The 17,223-nt window shown below is 44.4% G+C and overlaps 1 long non-coding RNA gene across 2 annotated transcripts in view; it reads left to right on the forward strand.

The window, feature by feature from the left end:
• Nucleotides 1–16,138, forward strand: part of LOC125631703 (uncharacterized) — a 103,474-nt gene extending 87,336 nt beyond the window's left edge. The window contains exons 9-11 of one of the 2 annotated variants that reach the window (XR_012667180.1): nt 3,936–4,678; nt 13,043–13,109; nt 13,882–16,138. This is a non-coding gene — a long non-coding RNA (uncharacterized LOC125631703). The remainder of the gene's footprint in view (nt 1–3,935; nt 4,679–13,042; nt 13,110–13,881) is intronic. The other variant, XR_007355016.2, reaches the window with a different exon arrangement.
• Nucleotides 16,139–17,223: the final 1,085 nt, after the last annotated feature.

Below are 17,223 nucleotides of genomic sequence, written 5' to 3' on the forward strand. Positions count from 1 at the left end.
AACCTACACCTACTCTGTGTAGATCTAGCTGGAAAAACATATCCGTACCAAGAGTGACAGTCCTCAAATGTTATTTTATTCCAAGCACTCTCTATCTCCCACTTTATTCTAGGACTATAGCAATAGGACTGAAAATATTCTGGCTGTAGGCCACAAAATGGCATTGTCATAGCTAACATTATTTTCTGTTTTGTCTTATGTATTTATGTTGCAAGCACTAATAAGAGAGAGGCTCTAAGGGAGGAATTTTCAAAACGTGTTCACCTAATGCTGCTCCGGTTGAAGGTAGCCGAGTTAGGAGAACGCAAAGTCCTTTTGAAAATCCCACCCTACCCATGTAGGTGCCTTTCTTCCCTTGTGGGGGCATTCTCCCTCATCAGTTATGTTCCACAGAAACTATGAAGTCATCAACACGCAGGATGAATCTCCTGAGAGCAGTGCTTTCTTGGCAGCCAGAACCTCTTGGCAACCTCGGAAACTCCCTTTTGATTTTAATGAGAATCATCAAAATTTAACCCCATTCAGAGAAAAATGTCAAATTTGCTTCTTCAATTCAGTTTGCACACAGCCTCAGCCAAAGCAACTGACAAGAGGAGAAGACGACCAAAAAACCCCCAAACAAATAAATGACATGACTCCCTTGGGCAAGTAGGAAGAAAATTAGATCATGTGATATCAGATTGTGATAAACTTGGTAGGATGCTTATGAGCATGGTATAAATACTTAGATAAAGGTATACCTCTAGAGCATATGCCATGTGGTGGTATCTTAAAAAAAAACCTCACAGGATATATTTATAATTTGTATTATCATAGTGCCTAGGAGCCCTTGTTGTGGGCCAGGACCCCATGCTCCTAGGTGCTGTACAGACACCGAACAAAAAGACAGTCCCTGTCCCAAAGAGCATACAGTATAAGTATCAGACAACAGATGGGTACAGACAGGCCTGACAGGGGAGGAGAAGGAAACAATGAGACAATATTGGTCAGCTGGATCTTTGCAGTAGCATCTAGGAAACTTAGGGTTTGTTTAGTATTCAGAGTGCACATGCCTAAAAGTGACACTATTGTGTCACTGCACATTTTTTAAATTCAAAAGGACAAATTGGATCAAATTGTGCCATGAATGACACTGGTTACAGTATTAGAGGGGAGCTAACCTTCACACAGTCTTAGCTAACGCTTTCTAAAACATACTATATGATCAGCTTCACCCCTGGAGGTGTAACTTCTTTCCCTTTGTGACGTTATACAAGGGATGAATTTGACCTAGTCAAAGTTACACTGGTAACTCTCTCACACACCTATGAAAGAATAGACTCCTTCATGAGGCTATATCCTTCTCATCCAAGCTGTTTTGCTCTCGTATCATGGGGAGTGGAGAGAAGAAGAGCGAGTGTCAGTTCAACTAACCTTTCCAGTTGAAGTAATCAACTAATTGCAGTAAAAACATTCTGCAATATTTATATAGTTGGGCGTCGCTGAATCTGATAAAGGCTGGTGCTTACATTAGGTTTCTTCATCTATTTTTGTCAGGAGAAAAACAATAGCATAGCTTGTCATAATGCCCATGTCACAGTGACACATTGTCCCCCATCTCAACAAAAATGGATTCTGCGCAAGCCAATGTACTGTTTTTATTAAAGATTTTTACACTGGCATATATTTTTCAACCCTTTTCAGTACAGAGTTAAAGTATGATAAATAGATTTAAACTTTTCCTTGTAACATAAATCGGCAACTATTAAAAGTGCTTTTGTATATAGTGGGTTAGACTATACTCTGTTTAACTTCTATGTCTAACTTTAAACCAGTTTATGTACTTACTCCAGATTTATCTATCATAAGGTTTGCATAGAATCCATCACTGCAGCTAATTGTTACACAGGTGAATTAGATCCATGATCTGAAGGCCATTGTGCAATTCCTAGAACTTTCTGCTCATGTCCCTTTCCTGGATATAGGGAGCTGTGTGTGGGATATGTATAAATATAGTGCTAGGTCCTCATTTGATGTAGGATGGCAGAGCTCCATTAACTTTGACGGAGCTACGTCCATTTACAGCAGTTGAAGATCACCTCTTACTCATGAGCACAGCTGACGTGGGTGGGGGTTGGGCATAGACTGAGATGTAGTTGCTCATGTAGCTAGTCCATTACTGATTTATGACTGTAAAATCAGGATCAAGGTCTTGAATTGGTAATGGAAGCAGAATGGTGGCCAATAGAGGTATCACACACAATGGGGGGTAGTCACTGTGGCTTTGGTTCATAGAGGAGGCAGACTGATGAATTCTGCATAATATGGAGCCCCTCCACTGCTTGCATCTTCAGCCCCAAATACCGCAAGTTCCAGTAACCTTATCTGGAGTGTGGATTACAGAACCAGATTACCGTGTAGGAGGAAGGAATTAGAGCCAGAGTTTAAGGGCAGCGAGGACCCACAGATCATCTAGTCTGAACTCTTGTGTTTCATCAGTCACCAGCACCAGGTAGCACCCCGCCCTAAACCCAGCAACTAAAATTAGACAGAAGTATAACAGCCCACAGGGGACTATGTGCCACAGGCAGAGAGTAGGAGGGACAAAGGTGTACCAATGCCTGAGGCCCCTGCAATGGTATGAAAATAATTAAGTGAGAAATAACCAGATGATCCTGGCAAATGACTGTCAGCCCAAGATGCAGAGGAAGGAGAAACCCCTCCAAGGTCACTGCCAATCTGATACTGAGGGAAAATTCCTCCCCTGTCCCACCTATGGTGATCAGTTAGATCCTGACATGTGAGCAAGAATTACCCAGCTAAACACATGAGGGAGTGAATGCTCAGTGTCACCTCAGAGCCCTGTCCTATCCTGTCACCCTCCCGTCCCAAGTCCTATCTCCTTTAAAGGGAAAACAATGGCATAGTATGTCAAAATGCCCATGTCATAGTGACACATCGTCATCCATGCCAACCAATATGATTATATGCTTTATATAGGTGCTATTTCCCTAGCAAACCTGATGTGGAAGAAGAGTATTTTCACCCTTTGCTCTCCCTGATCATTTAGACTTATTGATGAGTTGTGCAGGTCTCTGAGACTTCACATGATTTTGACAAAGAGGGCCAGATACCTTTGATGTAAGAGGAGGACAACATTTCTTCCATCCAACCATCATCACAGCAGTCTGTCTCAGGTTTAAGCCAGCAGTTTTTCCTCCAGGTGCTAGCATACAGGAGCCTCGAAACGATTTGTGTGTGTAGTCAGGCATCCAGCTATTGTTCTTGTGCACCTCAGAATACTTTCTTTTCAATTTTAATAATTGTATTTAACTTTGTGAACTACAATAACTGTGATTAAAGCAATTGTTCTATTCAGCTGGAATGCTTGCTGGTACTGGGCTAGCACAATGCAACAATATTTAAAATCCAAATGCTATAGGGGGACAGATATTTGCTTTAAATAAAATTGTTTCCATTGGCATTAAAAAAAATCCAACAATTTTTACAAACATAAAATCTGGATGAAATTTGACCCAGCAACTTCTCTTTAATAATGGGCATAGATGATGATGATGATGCGTACAGTAAGAACACCTCTATGGATAGATAGCTCTCCGTCTCCAGTGTTTATATTCTGAACTGGATGTGAAGGATTAGCAGATGCATAATATGTTTCAGAAATGCTGTTTTTCTTCTATGACCATTTTCTTCCATTTTTCTTATATTTTCTTGCTCTCTTTTGCTCTTAATGTTTTTACTTTTTTTTTTTTTAAATCATACCTTCATTTCATTCTGGGGCTCACTTCTACTATAGTAACACAGTTGTATTGAGTAATGTATTTTTGATTCATTTTTGGGGGGGATGATTTCAATGCTTGCTTAGGCAGTTTCCGTATTTTTTCTATATTTTGAATATTCCCCTTTGACATCATTTTCATTTATGTCTGTTACAGGCCACATGCTGTTCCTGCCTTTTAGTATCACAGAAACCGCTCCAGCTCCACTGGTTGTGTATCCACACCATGATGCTTACTTATATTCCCTCCACAAACATCTTTACAGTCCTGTGCAGCAATGTTATTCAGAGTGTTCCCTGTGCTTTCAGCCCTTCTCCAGGGCCTGGGAGGTGAACAGGTCTCCCTTCTCTGTGAGACTGAGCTCAGTTAGCCCTGTTTTTCTATCTCAGTATTGCCTTCCTGTGCCTCAGCTGATGAGCTAATTAGTATTTTAGCTCACCCAGCCTGATTAGCTAATTCCATTCCATTCCCTAGTCAGACCTCTGTGGTGAGACTAATTCATGCCCGAGGGATCAGAGTGCTGGCTCACCTGCTAACTCCCAGCACTCCGTCACAATGTCACTGTAGGAATTGCTGCCACACAAATTGCATTTTTCTGGGAGTCACTGCACTGTGTCTAACAATGCTGATTGGCTTATCTGGTGATTTCACTAAGAAGTTGCCATAAATATAAAGGGAAGGGTAAACCCCTTAAAAATCCCTCCTGGCCAGAGGAAAAATCCTCTCACCTGTAAAGGGTTAAGAAGCTAAAGGTAACCTCGCTGGCACCTGACCAAAATGACCAATGAGGAGACAAGATACTTTCAAAAGCTGGGAGGAGGGAGAGAAACAAAGGGTCTGTATCTGTCTGTATGCTGCTTTTGCCGGGGATAGACCAGGAATGGAGTCTTAGAACTTTAGTAAGTAATCTAGCTAGGTATGTGTTAGATTATGATTTCTTTAAATGGCTGAGAAAAGAATTGTGCTGAATAGAATGACTATTTCTGTCTGTGTGTCTTTTTTGTAACTTAAGGTTTTGCCTAGAGGGATTCTCTATGTTTTGAATCTAATTACCCTGTAAGGTATCTACCATCCTGATTTTACAGAGGTGATTTCTTTACTTCTATTTACTTCTATTTCTATTAAAAGTCTTGTAAGAAAACTGAATGCTTTTTCATTGTTCTCAGATCCACTGGTTTGGGTCTGTGGTCACCTATGCAGATTGGTGAGGATTTTTACCAAACCTTTCCCAGGAAGTAGGGTGCAACGGTTTGGGAGGATTTTGGGGGGAAAGATGTGTCCAAACTATGTTTCCCAGTAAACCCAGTTAGAGTTTGGAGGTGGCAGTGGATATTCCAAGGACAAAGGATAAAATTAATTTGTACCTTGGGGAAGTTTTAACCTAAGCTGGTAAAAGTAAGCTTAGGAGGTTTTCATGCAGGTCCCCCTAGAGTTCAGAGTGGGGGAGGAACCTTGACAGAAGTACACATTGGAGTTTTCTAATGTTCCTTTTAGCTGAGGGATTCTCATTAAAATGTTCCTGTTGTTGCTAGGGCTAAATTATGGATTATATATCTAGAATCCCTCACCTAAAGCCAAAGGCAGTCTAGCTCAGGCTTGGTACACCAAGGCCATGGAAATAGGTGTTTTGAAGGCTGTAACAATTATGTAGTTTGGACTTTGGAAATAACTGGGTTTGATCCTGCAAGTGCTTAAATGTTTTGCTGAATCAGTGCCAGAATGTTCAGCACCTTGCAGGACTGAGCTATTTGAGGTTTAACTTGAAAACCTTGTCTACGCTTTAAATACACTCTGTTTTTGAAACTAGTTTGTGAATTTCATCCGATCTGACTACAACAAGCACAGTTAACGGGTGCCCAGGCAGCAGCTTTACTCCTAACATGGTCATTTACATCCACACCTCCTATGCTCCCTAACTCTGTTTGTGTCTGTGCCTTCTCTGAAAATCTGGGCAGGCATCCCATAGTGCTTCAGCAATGGCTAAAGCGATGAGCAGAGTGGCACCAGCAGCTCATCTGCTGTTTCACTCTGAGATATCTTACCACATAGAGTTGGGAGCAAAGATGATTGGCAGGTCCTCAGTCATGACCAAGAAGTCCTTTTTTTGCTGCAGAAAAAGTATGCCAGCAACAAGTAGCCATGAAGCAGCACAGGGCACTGGCAAGAGCAAATTGCTGTGAGCTGCCACAGTTACTTAGTATGCATCATGCCCCTAACTAGTTATCAACTCAGTTTAAAGTGATAATGTGGACAAGGCCTTATACTGTTCTGTTGTGTAGTGATTCTCACACACTACATTGTGGTTTTGGGTGATATTGTACTTATTCCCAACACTTTATAAAACACTACCTAAAAACAAACAGGGCAAAATTTCTTTCTCCAGCCTGTGCTGTGATCTTTGTTGTCTATTCCGTACTTTACACGCAGACTTCAGTTGGTGCTCCGTGCACAGCATGAGAGCAAAATAGAGAACTAAGATCAGTGTTGCAATCAAGAGATACCCAGTGCAGATCAGAGATGGGAATTTTACCCTCAAGACCCCAGTGATATTCTTATTGAAGTCAAATGTTAAACTCCAAATGACATCAGTAAGTGCAAGGTTGGGCCCCTAGAACCAGCTCTGTCTTGATGTACATTCCACTGACTTCAAATGAGCTGTTTATGGGGTGACATAATAGAATTTGGCCTCTAAGGTTTTCCATGAACTACCAGTCTGTTCTTCCTAGAATGACCTTAAAAGGTAGGATACAAATCTACAAGAGGCATTACTTGCCCTTACCCAGGAAAAAATAATGTAAACTTCTTTAAAACCTAAAGCTTTAATAATTTGGCCCTGACTACACCTGATACTGGAGCAATTGCCACCCTCTAATGCTCATTAACTCAAAGCCCACTCCTGGCTTAAAAAGAATGGGATGTTGGCAGGATATTTTTGATAATGTTGAGTCCTTGGTTCTGGAATGAACTTCCTGCCCTGGTTCATCACATCCTAGGTTTGATGACACATGGGAAGAAAGACCTGGTTTCCCAGGCTTTATCTGGCAAGGGGGAGGGGGCAGCTGAGAAGGGACCATGAAGGCAATGGAAAGGAGAGTGAATATACTGTGCCTAGAGTGGAGCAAGTTGAATTGCTCATTCTGTATGGATTATATAACAAATGTAGCACTCATGTTTTCTTCATAAACCCTTTACAAGCCAACCCTGATATATACAAAGTATTTGTCAAATAAAGTAGAATGTGTACAGATTTCAGCCCACTCTATTGGATCTTCATGTATAGTTCACTTTGATTAGCTGCTATTCATTGTTTGTATGATTGGTCACCTAAGTCACGCTGTGTTGTTCCTGATTGAATGACTGAAGCTTTTAAAACAGGAGACTGATAAATGATGAATAGTGGCTAACATACTTTGGATTAAAATTATAAATCACTTTTTCTATTTTGACCATCTCTAGACTAGCGCATGGGGAGGTGTAATTCTAAATTAGAAAGAAAGAAATGAAAAAACTAAGTTTATTTTTAAAAGACCCAGGTCAACCTATATCTGTATCTACAGCAGTAAGTAGGTAGTATAATATTTAGCAAAATTAAATGTGCAAATATCTGTGTCCTAGAAGAATTATTTTACAAAGGTATATTGCCATCTAGTGCTAGCTTCTGTCCTAAGTCATTCTCTTTTTGTTTGGTCTAACTGTAACATATTCTTGATTGACAATTATTTCTCTTTCATAATTGTGTTTGGAGTTCTAGTTGTATGCTGGGAAGTTTTGACTAGTAGATTTTCAGCTAGAAATCAAGAATGCATTGTCTAAAGCCATTTTACAAGCTTACATAACTAACAGAGTTTAGTCCAGTAACTTTTACAAAGACAGGGGTTGTTGACAACATAAAACACATTTCAATTACTCACCAGAGAGGACCTTTGCAGAGGTTAAACAGAGGTCTGTTTTGAATAGCTGCAGTTGGCTGTGATACCCTTCTAGTCTTTAATCAATGCATCAGTGAACTTTGTGCTCTGTTAATGAAACTTCCAGTTTGGGAGAACTGGGACAAGGTCTTCTGAAGTAGTTTTTTTCCCCCCTCTGGCTTTTCTCTGGTGAATAGAGTTGGAAGGGAGGGTGTTAGATGTAGCACTTGAGTTTTACCTGTTTCATTGCCTTTCTTGACAGGTTTTCTGTAAGGGTTGGAGAAAAATTACCAGTTCATTTTTATAGCAGTGCTGTGCTGAGACTGTGGTGGAAGTTAGGAAGCTGACAATCTTGGAACTCTTCCAGAAGTAGACTTACAGAGGTTACTCTGTGGTGAAAATGGGTCCAAAAGGAAAGGAGGCATTTTGATTTAGTTGGAGATTGGCCCCACGCTGAGACAATGTGCAATTTGCGATTAATTGGAAGAGTTTTGTGAGGGAAGAATTTGGGCTTCATGGGAAATGGAGTTCATAGAGGAGGATTTGTGCAATTGTAGGAGCCTTTTGGGTCTCCTTTCCTAGGGGAACAGGCCAGGGAAGAAACTGTTCAGGATTTAAACTGGGGGGAAAAAGTGGTGGCACATTTTCAGGATCTGCCCACAAAATAAGCTTCACCAAAATGAGATACAGCTCACAGTAGATTGTACAGAAAACCAAAATATGATCATGTGTATTGCTTGGCTCTACTAGGCTTCTTGATCTTGGCTCTCCCATGGAGTTGCTTGAATGTGCCAATGGACTCTGTTATAATCCTTGGGTTTGGCTTCTAGATTGGTTAAAAAAAAGTGGTAGTATCCGCCATGCACAACCCATGCGTTGCACCCAAATGAGATGTCACTGAGAATAAAATCTGCAGATCTGTGCCTCCCCCTCTTTTCTCACTTGAAGAATGAAATAATTAACAATATTGACTGTAGCGTTCATGCACTTGGCAACATTCAGGGCACACCCAGAGTGTTGTGTAGGAGCAGTGCACACACGGCTCCTCTCAAGGGCATGAACCTTGGAATCTCGCCCAGATGACATGAACCGTGGGAAGCCTCCCAGGACTGGGCTCAAGGCCCGAGAGCAAGGAATGCGGTAGATAGAAATTGGTAAATAAGAATATTATACAAAGCCAGTGTATTCCTTTTATCTGTTGGAGTATGTAATGCGCGGGGGGAGAGAGAAATAAAGGAGAGGGTGGAAAAGCTGACAGGCGGAGCAGCCCGTCGGCAGACCAGCCTGCTTGCTTGCTTAAAGCTTGTCCTGTCTTGTATTTGAACCGCAACAACTGGCGCCCAAACATGGGGCCCTCAGCACTCACCTCGCCCGGCAAGGGTTTCAGACGCGTCACTCATCCGCTTCGCGGATCCCAGTGAGTATTTTTCATTGTGGTAAGTATGGGAAACTCCCTCTCTGCTTTGCAAGTGCAACACCGCAATGCGCTACAATATTTGCTGCGTAAGGCTCAGCATGATTGCCCCACTCAAGAACTCACTCTCCTGCTACAGGAGGTGAGTGCCCAATGCCCGTGGTACCTTGAAGCCGGAACCCTTAAGCTAGCGGACTGGGAGCGGTTGGGCCAGACACTGCACAAAGAGCCTTGGGCGCCCGTGCAGGCTTTACATGCCTGGCACCTCTGCCGCGACGCGATGCAGCGTGTCGCCTCGGAAAGGCCCTCCCTCACGCCAATAGAGAGGCTGGTGATCTCGCCACTCCCGTCCGCTCCTGCAGCCATCCCTCCCCCTGCTTCGCCCCCAATACCTCAATTACTGCCGCCTCCTTTGTCTTCCCCTCTGGAGCCAGTGAGTGGTCACCGTCTCCCCATGGGACGTCCCCCCACCGTCCCCCCATGCTCCGGGGCCCCCCGGGGGGTCATCCGCGTCTGCTCAGGGGCTTTCGCTGGTGCAACAAATGGTTCACGCAGCGAAGACTCGCCCAGATCTTACAGCAGAGGAATTAGCTGATCTGGTCTCAGTTTGTCCGGTGACCTGGCAGGATGATGGCCAGGGCAACCAGCTTGCAAACTGGGTCAGTTTGCCTTACTCAGTGATCAGAGAGGTAAAGAAAGTGTTTCGCGAGTTCGGCCTCATAGCACGTATGTACGTGGTCTCCTTGAAGGGCTAGGTACTGGGTACACCCTGGTCCCTGAAGATTGGAAGGCGCTGTTGCGCATGATGCTGACGCCCAGTCAGTAAGTTATTTGGCTTAGTGAGTATCGGCAGATGGCGGAACGCCAAGCCCAGGTATATATAGCGCAAGGTGTCACTTATGAGCAGTTAGCAGGGGAGGGCCCGTTTGCTACCGTTCAGATGCAGTCTCAACTCCAGCAGGCTGTCTTCTCCATTATTTCTGCCTGCACCCAGCATGCTTTCCGGAAGGTCCCGGATTCAGGCAAGCCTACCAAAAGCTTTGCCAGTATCCGTCAGGGTGCATCAGAGTGCTTTATGGATTTTACCAACAGATTGCAGGAGGCTATCCTCCGACAGGTGGATAACCCTGCGGCAGCTCAGGAGATTCTGTTAAAAATGGCGGTTGAAAATGCGAACGAGGATTGCCGCCGTGCTCTCCAGGCGGCACAAGCCGCTGGCATTCTAGAGCTGACGGACATGCTGCGGGTGTGCCAAAACATCGGCACACAAGCACATAAAGCTGGGGTTCTGGCTGCCGCCCTGTGGAAAAGCGGGAAGGAGGGGAAGCGTTGTTATCGCTGTGGTAAGGAGGGTCACTTTCAGCGGGAGTGCCGCTCATCGACGGCGCCCGCCCGCCCCTCGAAGTGCCCCAAGTGTCAGAAGGGCTATCACTGGGCTAATCAGTGTCGTAGCGGGTCGGGAAACCGCACAACGGGTCCCCCCTGAACCCAGGGCCAAACGGGGGTGTTCCCCACTCAGACAACTGTTCCTCTGCCTTAAAATCCATAGACTACATGAGGGCGGCAACTGCCAGAAGTACAGGGCTTGATTTGATTATGCAGGAGGACGCTGATTTTCAGTTGCCGGGGGAGGTTTGCGCCATACCTACACAGGTGACGGGACCTCTCCTGTGAGTGTTGGTTCTCCCTCGCTCACATGCTGGGAAACAGGGTTTTTTTGTCATCCCAGGGGTCATTGACGCCGATTATACCGGCGTTATTAAGGTTCAGGTGTGGACCCATTTTCCACAGTCGCTCCCGCGTGGACGGTCAATTGCACAATTGATTTTAGTCCCCTATCAGGTGCCAGCCGCAGAGGATTGGGCCCAGAGCGGGAGCGGCTTTGGATCAACGCTGTCTCAGTTGCTGTCTCACAACACGTCCTCTCCACTTGTTGCTCTAACAATGCCACTCCGCCCCTCGAAACCTCAGTTAACACTTTTACAGGGCTGGTGGACACTGGAGCTGACGTTACGGTGATTCGTGATCCGGAGTGGCCAGTCAGTTGGCCAACAGTTCCTTCTAAAGAGTTGTGGGGGATCGGGGGTAGCAAACCTGGGCGCCAAAGTTTGTCTTGGGTCACGGTCTCTAAACCAGGAGGCCGTGCCCTTGCTACAATCCGCCCTTTTGTGCTCTCTGTCCACCTCAATATTTGGGGCCATGACTTACTTGTAAAGCTGGACACCACCCTCGATATTAATATATAATGGCCCAAAACCCTCCCCCACCCACCTTGCCCTCCGCATTACCATTGGTATGGCAATCCTTAGAGCCCATATGGATTGACCAGTGGCCCCTCCCCCTAGAAAAGCTGAAAGCGCTTCATTCGCTTGTGCACCAACATTTGCATGCACAGCGCTTGGAGAGCTCCACTAGTCCTTGGAACACCCCGGTGTTCGTTATTAAGAAAAAATCTGGTGCATGGAGGCTGTTACACGATTTAAGGGAAATAAATAAACGCATTCAACCCATGGGCCCCTTGCAGTTTGGGTTGCCAAGCCCGAATTTAATTCCTCAAACCGATCAGCTTTGTGTGTTAGATTTAAAAGATTGTTTCTTCACCATCCCCCTTTGCTGACAAGATCGTGAAAAATTTGTGTTTACGGTGCCAGAATATAATAATCAGTGATCCTCTCAAAGGTATCAGTGGAAGGTCTTGTGCCCAGGGAATGCAAAATAGTCCAACCTTGTGTCAACTTTTTGTGGATCGGGCCCTTGCCCCTTTTCGTGCCCGATACCCCACACTAAAGGTCTACCATTATATGGATGATATTTTGCTTAGCGGTCCCCAGGTCACGGCACAACAGCTTGAATATTTGTCCCAGATTCTCGGTCAAAATGGCCTGTTAGTGGCACCAGAAAAAATTCAACGCTCTTATCCCTACCAATATATCGGGTATAAGGTTTTACAAACCTATGCTGCCCCTGTTCGCCCAGAAGTGGTTCTATCCCAACCCCTAACCCTCGTTCAATTACAACAAATTTTGGGTCATTTAAATTGGATTCGACTCTACTTCCGTCTCCCCACATCGATGCTGCGGCCGTTGTTTGAGCTCCTACGTGGAGCTCGGGCACCAGGCGCAGTTATTGCCACCACTGAGGAGCACATTGCCTGCATTCGACAGATCAATGCAGTGTTGAGTCAGCAGTTTGTGGATAGACTCACTGAGGTTCGTCCCCTGCGGTTGGTTCTCCTTGCCACCCCTTATACGCCTACTGCTGCTCTGTTTGTACCTCGTACAGATACAGCCGTCTCTATCATAGAGTGGATATATTTGTCTTCCACTCCTCCTCGGAACATTTTATCCTTATTTAGATGCCCTGTCCGACCTTGTTCGTAAAGTCCGCCACCGTGCAGTGCAACTCACAGGCACTGATTTAGTTGCCATTGTTTTCCCCTTATTACGTAGTGAATTTGATTCCTTGTACCACACCTCCTTGGCCCGGCAGGTTGCTCTTTGTGATTATGTGGGAGAGATCTCTTATAATCCCCCGAAAGATCCTCGGTTGGTGATCACACAAAAGGTGCCACTAATGGTACATCGTCTTAGCTGCTCTCGACCTATTGTTTCAGCTATCACTCTTTTTACTGATGGCTCTCCACGTCGAGGTGTTGTCACCTATCAATTAGGTGACCCCCCTTGTTGGCATTCTCGTTTTATGCTGCCTCAGCATTCCGCACAGCGCTCAGAACTTGCTGCTGTTATTTTGGCCTTTCAATTTTTTGCTGATTGTCCCTTTAATTTGATTGTGGACACACATTATGTTTATCAGGTAATTGATCATTTACCCCTTGCCCTTATTACCCCTCAGGTCGATGCTGACCTCCTTCGCCTGTATTTGTCCTTACAGTATCTCATCACCACTCGTAATTTCCCTTATTTTGTTGCTCATATTCGCAGTCATACCTCTCTGCCTGGGATACTTACTGAAGGCAACGCGCGCGCCGATCGCACGTTACATGGTCAGGTAAATTCCCTCTTTTCTGACCCCATTGAAAGCCATTCCTTTTTTCATCAGTCTGCCTCTGTTTTAGCCCGACAGTTTCACATTCCTGCTGATCATGCACATTCTATTGTTCGTTCCTGCCCCCACTGTGCTGCTGCTGCCCCTACCTTTTCTTATGCCGTTAACCCCAGAGGTACTGCAGCAAATCAGCTGTGGCAAATGGATGTCACTCACGTGCCACAATTCTGCCCCTATTTGTTTTTACATGTTTCCATTGATACCTATTCGGGATTCCTCTGGGCGACCCCACAGCGTGTGGAAGCCACTCCCAAAGTTATTCACCATTTGCTAGCCTGTTTTGCTGTTATGGGTCGCCCGAGCCAGATAAAAACGGATAATGCCCCAGCCTTTTGCTCCACAGCCTTCTCCACCTTTTGTGCCCAATGGGACGTCTGTCTCAAACACGGGATCCCTTATAATTCCACGGGCCAAGCCATGGTTGAACATGCAAATCGCATGCTAAAAACCTTGCTCGACAAACAATTAAAACAAGGGGAGCTGTGTCTCCGAACCTTAGGAGACATTCAGCAACAATTGCATGTCCTTTTGTTTACTTTAAATAATTTAACACTGAACGCAGATCAGCAGACCCCCGCGGATCAGCATTTTCATAAGTCCGAGGTACTGGAAAGACCGCGTGTCTATTACCGTCAGCTGCCCGACCCGCAATGGTTGGGCCCAGTACCTTTAATTACTTGGGGTTGGGGATATGCTGCTGTGTCTCTCCCTGCAGGACCGTTGTGGGTTCCGGCCCGCTGTGTGCGACCGGCACTGAAACAGCATGGCGTGGCACCAGGGGCTGTCGAACCCCATACCGGAGTTTCAGCTGACCTTGGAGGAGAACGCAGTGCCTCCTGGGTCGACAATGGCGGGACGGAGACGGCGGAGATGTAGCGTCCCAAGCCAGCCCGTGACCTGGGGAGCAGTAAAAGCATTGGTCGCCGCGGCTCAATGAAGACTGGCAGCAAACCAACAGCCAGAGACTCCTGAGACTCTGTTTGTGGCCATTCTCACCCAAATCACTGCTAATTCTGTATTGATTGTGTGCCTTATGTGCCTGCTATTTCCTGTAGGGGTTGTCTCGGGAGCGCCTCCTCTGTTACGGGCCCAAATGACATATAACCTATGGGAAAGATTGGCTTCAATAGCAAATGTTACCCACTTTTGTTTATCTGATTTTGTAGCAGCTGAAGAATTGTTAGGTATGTGCCTTATTCCAGTATGTCATCACCCTGAGGAAATAGGGAATGAGACGATGCTCGCTGCTTACGCGAACCTCTCTTCCAGTACTCTAGCATGGCTAATTGGGGCCTGGCCAATTACACTTTACCTTCTGAAGCTTATTTTTTGCTGTTGCTGTGTGCAATGTATTTCTTTTTTGTTAAGGCTTTGTCGAGAACCACCCTGGCAGGCTCCATGAGTTATGATCTTGTCTGTCCGGGAGTTAATGGCTTGCAAAAGCAAATTGATGGCTACCATGAGATGGCCGAGCACAAATAAACAAAAAAGGAGGGGATATAGCATTCATGCAAGGTTCATGCACTTGGCAACATTCAGGGCACACCCAGAGTGTTGTGTAGGAGCAGTGCACACACGGCTCCTCTCAAGGGCATGAACCTTGGAATCTCGCCCAGATGACATGAACCGTGGGAAGCCTCCCAGGACTGGGCTCAAGGCCCGAGAGCAAGGAATGCGGTAGATAGAAATTGGTAAATAAGAATATTATACAAAGCCAGTGTATTCCTTTTATCTGTTGGAGTATGTAATGCGCGGGGGGAGAGAGAAATAAAGGAGAGGGTGGAAAAGCTGACAGGCGGAGCAGCCCGTCGGCAGACCAGCCTGCTTGCTTGCTTAAAGCTTGTCCTGTCTTGTATTTGAACCGCAACAATTGACATTTAAATCATCATCACTGGGGCACCTGAGTTCACACCTCCCCAAGTTATTGCTCTGGGCTCTCTGGAGACTCATGTCTGGACTGGTTACATTTCATGTTTTCTTTCTCAACTGTAACATTTATTTTTGTCCTTAATTGGGATGAAAGGTTGAAATATCAAAACTTTTAATTGAAGGAAATGTTCTGAAAAATTGCAATTCATAAATATCGAAACATTCCATTTGGACCGTTCCAAACTTAAATTGCATCTTCCTTGGCTACTGTGGTGTCTCCTGGGAGTTGAAGTACAGATGTTTGATGACTCCATTCTTCCCTGTGGGCTGAGCCATATTGCATCGCTGATGATGCACCGTGGTCATGGGACTCCCATAATACACCATGCTGGCTCAGCTAGAGGGGAGGTCATGGTGCAACATTGGAAGATATAGCCAAGCCTATAGAAGAGAATGCGTATATGAAGCACCTAAACTATAACTCCCATGAGGCACCACAATAGGTCAGGTGAATGTAGCTTAATGTTGAAACTGAAATGAAAAATCTAAACTTTTCAGCAAAATTGACATTTATGTGTAGAAAATTTTGTTTTTGCAGAAAACTCATTTTCTATAAACCGTCCCACCACATTTTGATGGAAAATTCCTGACCAACTCTCCTTGAGACTTATTTGATGATGAAAGCTGAGATTCTGGAAAGACAGGTTATAGCTTCATAGAAGTGCCAGTATGGCATACGGCATATACCAGCTGTTTCTGAGCCATGAAACTCTCATTCCGGTAGTTTCCTTGTCAAACTTCTGGGAACTGGACACCAGGTAGTAGAGAACAATCAGTGCGGGGTGAGGTGGGGGGCCCGGAGAACCCTTTGAATGGAAAATGATCTTGTGTCCAGTAATTGTTTCCATAGCACTGGTGAAAAGGTGTGTGTGTTTTCTTATCATAACCCCTTAATTAACTTTCTCCTTTGGACTCTCTCATTGTTGCTGGCACATGAATCCAGCACACTCCCTGAGAAATCTAATATTATGGATTAATTTTGCACAATGTAGTCATTAAGATCAGGCTGGACTAAATAAAAACTTATTCTCTTCGTCCTCTCACACCTTTTTCTTTGTCTTATTTCTACATGTCTTAAGTCTGACCTCTAGACTCACTTGTTCTTACAAAATTTCTCTGTCATCTCACATTATCTTTGGTAAAATGTATATTTTCACAAAAGAAAATCAGCATTTCCCCTATTTTCATTTGTTTTGAAGGGAAAATTATAAGTGCACTGATACTGCAATGTACATTTGTTTACAGTACAAGTTGCTTCCATGTGTAATGAGACTGTTCGAGCCATGTCATCCATGATCCAACGTAATCACAGATCAATGCAGAACAGTCATGCCCCAAATAAATTCAGGATTCTTTAATTGCCCTACATGCTTATCTTAGCTGGTGGGATGTGAGAAAGACCTATGAAAAATTGATACTGTCCTACAGATTTTGAAGATGTGTAACAACTCTTACTTGAAAAGTTCAGGGTTTAAGCCAAATGACCTGTACATTTCCAGCAAGGAACAAACGTACCTAAAATTCATCTCCACCTCCTCACCAAAAAAAAAAAAAAAAAATCAAGGGACGAATAATGATCAACAAATTTATAAATAGCTCTCAATTAACAGTTGCTCCATGCAATTAAAGCATGAAGCTCATACCTCGCTCTGTTAGCACATCTTCCTGCATTAACACCTAATTATGAATCAGATTGATCCAAATTTATGCTTTTTAAATGATAGAACACTGTACAATTTGTATATATTAGAGGCAGGGCTGGTAGCACTATAATAAGCCTATTATGAAGGTTGCATGATGCTTCTCATTATAAAACTCTGTTTTCAGTTGCTCATAACTTTGTTAAACTTTGACAGTTCAGGACACATTTCCCATGTCTCATATCTGCCTCAGGCTGAATTTTTGGAAAGATTCAGCCAAATGGTTCAACCATTTACAAGAATGAGGTTAGGGAATAATATGTTGTTTTGCCCGTGTTAAGCACTCTCAACTTCCCTAGTAAGCTTTCATGAAGGATGGGAAGCAACAGGTCTTTTACCTCTCAGCCCCAAAGAATTTCCAGAGAGCATTTTCTCAAACTTAGGGCAGCGTCGTTGTATTTACATACATCAAAAGTTACACGAACTTT

The sequence above is a fragment of the Caretta caretta genome, chromosome 2, assembly GCF_965140235.1.
Source record: "Caretta caretta isolate rCarCar2 chromosome 2, rCarCar1.hap1, whole genome shotgun sequence".
Taxonomy (NCBI): Eukaryota; Metazoa; Chordata; order Testudines; family Cheloniidae; genus Caretta; species Caretta caretta.